Source organism: Phyllostomus discolor, chromosome 6 (genome assembly GCF_004126475.2).
Source record: "Phyllostomus discolor isolate MPI-MPIP mPhyDis1 chromosome 6, mPhyDis1.pri.v3, whole genome shotgun sequence".
In the NCBI taxonomy this organism is placed as follows: domain Eukaryota; kingdom Metazoa; phylum Chordata; class Mammalia; order Chiroptera; family Phyllostomidae; genus Phyllostomus; species Phyllostomus discolor.
The window spans coordinates 127523791-127531952 of NC_040908.2; the positions used below are offsets into that span (position 1 = coordinate 127523791).

The following is an 8162-nucleotide window of genomic DNA, read 5'->3' on the forward strand; positions in this document are numbered from 1 at the left end:
GATGACGGGAACTCCCTTTGTACTGTCCAGTGCCCGTTCTGAGGCTCTCCCCACCTTGCTGCCCCAGACATCATGGCTTTGGAGGCCTTGTGCAGACAGTGAGTTCTTAAAACATGGCATTTTAGGCTGTGAGGCTGCCGGCAGGGGACAGAGGTAGCGAGTGCAGTTGTGCAGGTTATTCGCTGCCCCAGGGCTAATAGGTGAAGGAGAGCCGCAAGCTAGACTTTGTGGTGCTCAGCAGCCTGAGGGCCCTGTGCAGCTGGCCCCTGTGTGGAGCAGGGGAGCCTTTACCTCATGTCAGAGCAGACAGAGAGCCTGTGAGCGCTGGTGGGGACCTGGAAGCGGCGAGGGAATTTTTAGCCAAGATGCCGCCACCTGGTCGGTGAGAACTCCCCTTGCCACTCTTGAGCTCTTTCTTCTCCAGGACACTCCCATGAAGGGTCCCACTTCTGAGGCTTTTGTGACAGTCACAGACCCAGCTGCAGTGTGTGTATGGGTCTGTCCCCAGCAGGTGGGTCCTTTCCTGGGGTGGATCCTTTCCTGGACCTGGTGCCTGTGACTTTCATGTCTGCATGCAAGGCTTCAGCCCCAGTTACATTGGGAGTGCTACCCTGGCCCTCCCCCCTCCCGACAGCTCTCCTCCTTGGGTAATTGGATTGGGGAGAGGGAGTATTATTTACTAGTCGCGTGGACCTGTTCCTCTCAGGACCCCCCCCCTCCACCCTCCCTTTCCTCTGCCTTGCCAAAGAACAAAGATTGGGGATGAAATAAATTTGATAATAACCAATAAGGACCCCAAGAGGAAATAAAGCAGCTTTTATTAAACTTCTTCCAAGACCTTTTGTGCTGAGTCTCTGCGGGCTCTCTGGGTGCAGCCTTCACAGGCTTGGCTCGGCTCCCACGGCCAGAGGAGCCCCAAGTGTGGCCCTGACGGGCACTCCTGCAAGCACCCCACCCTAACTCAGGCCCTCCTCTTTCCGATGGCAGTCCTGCGTCCACTCCTCTTTGAAAGGCAGTCGGAGCCACAGAAAAGACTGTCTGCGTACTGTCCAGCTCTGAGAGGTGGGCAGAGCGATCTTCTTTGGCCAGGCCAGGGCTCCGGGCCCTACGACTGATGGGCCCCAGCTCCTGAGGCAACAAGTCCGGGCCGGGGGCCTGCTGCCATTCGTCCCCGGAGTCGTCCCTCCAGGTTGAGCACGGCACGATTTAACGCTCCCATTCCTCCATTCCTGCTCTGCATGACAAATTGTTTTAATAAACATAAACCGGGTAATAATAAAGTCATAATAAGCCCGCGACTCACCTTATATCACTGCAGTTAAATCCTCCCATAAGCCGGCGCTGGTTACAATGACAATTACGGCCGGGCCAATCCGCAGGCAGGCCTGCGTGCAGACAGATTTAATATCGTTTGTAAATATGATTAGTGGGCTGTCATGTTATTGCAGGCTGCTATTTACATTTCTCTCCGGGGTTATACACTCCGCCAAATCAACATTAAGTAGTGGGCCTCTCTTTCTTCCTTAAATCATACATTCCCTCTGCCCGCGCCGGTCCTGCTTAATGAAGAAAGGGAACCCGACGGCAGGCGCTGGGCAGAAGGGAGCCTCGCCGCGGCGTTTTTCAGAAGACAGATGGGCACAGGGAGCCCCGAGAAAGCTCCGCCCAGAAACTCTGGTGGGTGTGCGGGCCCTGGCTGCCTGCTGCAGCCCCCTCCCCTCCCACCCACAGCCCCGGCCCCTCTCTCTGCCTGCTCGCTTATGAAAAATGTTCAAATAATGAATGGTTGTTGTTTACAGAAGTAATTTCATGCTACATTTCCATTATTGCCTGGATTTGTTTAGCTTCGCACACTACCCCATTGCCTACGATGAACTTTTAAGGAAATATTGCTTGCGCTTCCCGCTCTGCCATTCCGCTTCTAATGGAAGCCGCTTGCATTTGAGACATATTGTGACACTTCATAACTGTGTGCAAATAAGCAGTCTTAAACTGCTAGGGTCAATTAATCATCGCCGCAAAGGCTGATCTGCTCTCGGTACACCAGAACCCACCCCACTGGGTGGGAAAGAGCTAAATCACTGGTGTAAAGGGTGCAGGGGACGGGGGAGGCCTAGAGCCACCGTTGTGCTTTCTAGATTGCCCTACACCCCGGAGACAACACAGGTGCAGTCCTCTCTCACCTTCTGAACAGTTTAGTGTGAGGCTGTAGGCCACAGCGTGCAGAATGGCAAGGGTAAGGAGCCACTGGGAAGAACAAGAGAAAACATGAATAAATACCACATACCTCCTATGCTGTCTTAAAGACAGCACTGGAGAGAGGATTTCATCTTCTAGAGATGGCCAAGGTCACCGTTACGTTTGGAAGTGTAATATATCGATGCACTCTGAGGCAGTGGAGGCTGTTGGTTCCTGCACAGACTGCCACAGCGCTGTGGTTTCTGAGCCCTGCAGTCGGACGCACAGAGTATCTCTAAGCCATCAGGGTGGCTGTCCACAGCGCCCTCACCTCCTCGTGCTGTTCCTGGGCTTCAGTGAGTTTAGAGGCCAGGATATCCACTTTGAGCATGAAGACTAGAAAGCCAAACTTCATGAATTATTTGTGAAAGCTGAAATAGACTTTGGCTGAGGTCATGGGAACTCTCCTCAAAGTCAGGTCTGGGGTGTATTTTATTCAGAAATCTGTTTCTTTGCTGATTCTCAAATGAGCTGGAGCTAGGAAAAGGTCTAGATGGAGGCTGTGAGGAGCTATACGCTTATACAGAAGCACATTCATAAACGGGTTCGACAAACACCGTACGTTAGGCACCTGCTGTACACTAGGCACTGTTCTGGGCACAGAGATCAGAGTCTCCTTCCTTTTCTGACGAGACGCTGTCTGCACTGAGCTGAACACCCTCCTCCCCCTCGGTGCACAAACACACGTCCTCACGGAGCCCATATGCACGCGCACCTGTGTGCATTTTCTTCTTCATTAATGACTCCTGCATGAAATAACTTCTCCTTGTAATGGCCGATAGTTGCCAAACTTTGTGTAACAAATATTTATTATTTTAATAAAAAGAGATAAAGGTATAGTTTTCTTAATGTCAGAGGAGATTTAGGAAAGATTTTCATCCCAAAGGGCTAGAGTGATAAATGGGTACTCACATGGCCACACATTCTGCTCTCCGAGAAATGTGACACATTAGGCTTGAGCACACACGTGTGTACATATTGTGTGTGTGCGTGCACAGGAAGGCTGCAGGCAGAGATGGGTGTGGGCCAGGGCAGGATGACCAGCCCCAGGTCCCCAGGCAGTGGGCCATGGGCCATGGGTCCTAGAGCCACGTGTTCACCAGGCTTGTCAGCCAGCACAGAGATTAGATCTGGGACCATGGCCAGAGAGCCATCTCGGTCCCCGGCAGCACAGAGGAAGTGCGAGACATAATGAAAAGGAGTCGCTCAGCACTGAAAGTGGAAAACGGTATTGATTTTCCAGTGCTTGGTTGCTCAGGGGAGCTCATCAGGTACAACCTCATAGACTCATCCTCCGCCCTGGAAGGACCGCAGGGTCTGTGGCGCCCCCTGCCTGCCTTGCCTCCCCTCTCTGCTCCGCAGAGGCCAGCTCCCCACCCCAGCCCCTGCAAACCCCATGCAGTGCCTCACCTCCTGTCCCAGGGGTCCAGCTCAGAGAATGGAAGGGCAGTTGAGGGAGGGGCAGAAGAGGCCTTGGAGGGCACAGCTCATGGCTCTGGTATGTGTGAGCAGAGGTCAGACCGCTGCCCCAGCTCTGGAGCCCTACCCTCGCCAGTGACGGCTGCCTCCAGGTACCCAGGCGAGCCCTGGCACTAGCAATTTTTTCTACAGGAATCCAGAAGAGAAATGAAGAGAGGGGCAAGCTTGACCCAGGAGTAAGAACCAGGAATGGAGGCAGAAACTGCAGCAAGTAGCCCTGGACACAGGCCAGTGGAGCCCCCCAGAGCCTCACATGCCCGGGCAGGGTTATCTGTGGGGGTGATAGAGCCCTTAATAGCTGCCAAGAGACGAGTCAGCCAGATGTGGCCTGGTATCGTGGCTCCTTCATTTGCCAATGAGGTGAACGCAGAAAATTTATTTAACTTTCTTGAGCCTCAGTAACCCCATCTGTAGAATGGGGGTAACAGTTGTCTCCTCTGGAGTTTATTGTGAGGATACTGTCAGATAAAGCAAGTAAAGCACTTACCACCTGCTTTGCTCTAGCAGTTAGTGCTTACCTTGTTAGTGAAAATGATACCAACAATAAAAACCAGGGACTGGGGAGGGCAGAGGCCCCTGTCTTCTCCTCACCCTGCGTTTTCATTTCACAGACGGCACCACCACCCCTTCATTGCCAGGGGCAGCCATCCTGGACTTCTCTCCTGCCCTGTAGTGAAGCGGTCTCCCAGTCCTGCCATTCTGCTTTCTGAACACGGTTCCATTCCCACCACCTCCTTTCCACGCAGGTTACTGCGTCAGCACAGGCTGGCCTCCCCAGATCTGCCCCCCACTGCACTCGACAGCCTGTGCCTAAAGCGAATCAGGACTCCATCACACTCTGATTGAATGTCTTCAGTGGCTACTCTTTATCCTGCACCTGCCGGTCATCCTCTCTGGGACCTCCCTGGGGGTACTTCTCTGTCTCCCCCAGGGACAGAGCCCTGGGTTTCCACCACTCAATTCCCAGTGCCTAGCAAGTTCTGGGAACAAAACGGGCTCACTGAATGATGGTTGAGTGAATACACAGTGTATACCAGAGGCTCTTCCTGCCACCCCAGCCCCATCTCTACTGGTGCTTTAAGGTCAGAACTTTGGACCAGCATCTGACCACAACAAGACAGGCATGAAGCGGTGGCCTGTTGTAGGTAGGGCCGGCACCGAGGAGCAGGGTGATTGGGGCAGAGCTGCAGAGGTGGGGGGGGCAGAGGAAGAAGAAATAGCAGGCAGGGGTGAGATCCTGAAGGGCCTGGAATGTCTGGTAAGGATCGTGTACTTTACTGCATGGCAATGGGAAGCCGTTGAAGGTTCCAGGCAGTGCAAAGGCATGATGTGATTTTTGTTTTAGAAAGGTTGCTCTGGATTGGGGGTGTGGGGGGTTGAAACAGGAAACGCTTCCAGTGGGCCGGGTAAGAGCTGAGGTGGCTGCTTCAGGGTGGTGATGGTGATAGAGAAGGGGAACAGATCCAAGAGGCATTAATGAGGTAAAATGAACTGGCCTTGGTGACTGTTGAGTTGGAGGGAAGACAAAAAGAGAGACATGGAGGGCTGAGGAGGCTACCAGGCTTCTAGAGAATTTCCAGATGATTGTGTGATCGTAGGGCCATGCTGCATAGGGGGTGCTAACCACAGGAGAAAGGGCAGTCTGGGGCAGGGCCAGGGCTAGGGCCAGGGGTCGGTGGAGAGTGACAGGCTCTATTTTAAACATGGGACGTCCAAGTGATGATGTCTGTGGTCTGGTGGCTCTGAGGGTCTGGAGCCCAGGAGACAGCTCAGGGCTGGAGACAGAGAGGGGGCCTCAGTGCATTTCCGTGGTGAAGGAACCAGGCATGGACCATATTATAAGGCGAGAAAAAGTCAGAGGACAGGGTTCAGGGAACAGCAACATGTAGGAGACCAGTGAAGGGAGAGGCAAGAGAAGGGAGTGAGGAGGAGCAACCAGAGAGGTAGGAAGAGTCAGGGACGATGGAGGACAGGGGTTCACAGAGGTGTGTTGGTCACAGGACCCCAGAGACCTGACAGGAAGGGAAGGGTTCATGATGCCTTGGGATGGGAGCCAGGGGAAGGAAGACTTAAAAAAAACTTTTTTGGAGGTAGTAATCAAAGATACTCAAATATATGCATTTATCTATGGGCTTTAACCCTACCTTTATATCCTACCTTCTTTTAGAGTACTGTAAGGCAGCTGAGGAAAATGTGGACCTTTTTAGAGTGGGATGGGGTGGAGAACACAGAAGTGGGACCAACACTGGTTTCTTTCGTGATTCCCTGCAGCAAAGTTCTGCTCAGAGAAAGGTCTGCACTGAAAATGCCCCCTCAGCAGGTGCTCTGCAAGGGTCTGGGCTCTGGTTGGAGTAAGGATAAAATCAGAGTTGGATGAGGTCAAGGAGGGGTCAAGCGGTGTGACGCCAGGGTGGGGTCTCTGGGTGTGGGAGGCCAGGTGAGGGAGGAGGCTCAGATCCAAGGGTCAGGGCAATGAGGGTGAGATCAGGGTGCACAGCTGACTGGTGGGAGGGGAGGAGAGGTCAGAATTGTGCACTGAGTGTGATTCTGGCTGGGGTCTCGGTGATGGGAACTCTGCAGGAGCGGGAGGGAGCAGTGACTCTGGGGCGACTGTGATGAGCTATTCTGTCCCTTGTCCCACTCCCATGTGTATGCATTCATATACATGTGGGCGGTGTGTGTGCCAGGTGCCCGTGGCGTGTGTGTACACATGCATGTGTGTGACGGGTGCCCTGTGAGTGCATGTTTCCACTCACTGGTGGATGTGGCGTATGTGTATTTTGTGTAGTATGTGCATGTCCATGTTATGGTTTCTAAAACCTCTGAATGGAGTGAATATCAGAATTAGAAACTAGAGACCTGCCCCTCAAAGCTTCGACCAACACCCCATCCCACTTCCTGATGATTTCTCAAGGCCGAACAACTTGGAAAGTGATGTGGAGAGATGACCTCTGGTCCTTGTTGGCTTGAGAAGGACACATTCCTAGTTGATGGGCATAGGGCAGGGGGCAGTTGGTAAGGACCAAACTCTCCTGGTTCTGCAATGTTCCCGCCCTAAAACCCTAGTGCTCTGGGAGCTAACCTTTCTGAGACCAAAATGTTCTCCCACCTACGTCAACATCATGGTGAATTCCACTGTCTCACTGTCGCCACCCCATATCCCACAGCCCATCCTGGGTCAGCAGTCACAGTGACCTTACTCAGATGAAATGGAGTTACTCGACAGCCTGGAATCTTCAGTGACTCCCCATTGCCTACAGAGTGAAGTAGGCATTCTAGGTCCTTCGTGATCTGGCCCCTGCCCACCTTTCCTTCCCCTTAGGCCTCCCCCGTGCCCCCTCTTTCTCAGCAGGCGCTACTTCATGCCTTCAGGGCTTTGTGAGCAAATGTGTGTTAAAAGTGTTTATTTCAAACATCAGTAGATAATGGGGCTGGGGAGTGGCCTCAGGAAAACTCTTCCTTCCTTCCTTCCTTCCTTCCTTCCTTCCACAGATATTTATTAGTTGCTTCTAGGCTTTAAGATATAAAGATGAAAAGAACCAGGCAATGACCTACAGGAGCCTGATTCAAGGGAGAGAGTTGGATTAACAAAGTGTCAGCCAGGCTATAACAGAACATAATAGGTGCTCAATAAAAATATACTGAACAAATAAGTGGGGAAAAAAGTAGTAAGTGTTATAATGGGTTATCACAGAACAAGGCACAGTGAGAGGAAGGAAAAGAAACCTGTTTCCATTCCTGGAGATCAGGAAAGACCTCATGAGGCAGTGACAAGCTGGATGAACTCATCAAAGTTAAACAGGAGCCTACACGTGGCACTGGGGAAGAGTTTGCAGCAAATGACAGCACATACAAAGCATAAATGACAAAAAGGAGCAGCAGAGTATAAGTAGATTGGCACAGCTGGGGCTCAGGGCACAGGACAGGGGGTGGTGGCAGGGGGTGACAGATGAGGCTGGAGGAAGCCAGTTCTCGTCAGAGGGCCAGTGGAGAGGGCTTCCTCCCGGAGGGGAAGGGGACTCTGCTAACTAGCCAGGGGGCAGTGTCCATGCAGGGGCCTGGTGAAGAGGAGGCATTTGGGTGCAGATCTGTGGCCCTGGTTGGTGACCAGAGGGTTGTGGCCTGGGTGTGGCGGCCCACGCTCAGGTAGGCCCTGGGCTAAGGGTTGAATGCTTTGTGGTTGCTATCTTGAAATTCTTACCATTTCATCTTTGAATTTATGTTCTGTCTGGGAGGCCTGGTGGGCCAATGGAGCAGGTGCTGGAGCTTGGAGCACAGCCTACCTCCACCGCCTCCCTCAGGCGAGCTCTTGGCCTGCTCCTCACCCCTGGTGACTTCAGTGGGGCGCTCCCCTTGCCCTACTGCTTCCGGGCACTCCAGGGGGGACCAGTCACAGTGGCAGAGGGGGGCCTCCACCTGGTGGGGGTCTGGGCATAGACACTGGA

The 8162-nt window shown here is 53.0% G+C and overlaps 1 long non-coding RNA gene across 1 annotated transcript; it reads right to left on the reverse strand.

Moving 5' to 3' along the window:
• Positions 1-802: 802 nt before the first annotated feature.
• On the reverse strand, positions 803-1660 carry LOC118500997. Its single transcript, XR_004903569.1, has 2 exons — positions 1304-1660; positions 803-1234 (listed from the first exon to the last, which is right to left on the reverse strand). It is a non-coding gene; the product is annotated as an uncharacterized LOC118500997 (long non-coding RNA).
• Positions 1661-8162: the final 6502 nt, after the last annotated feature.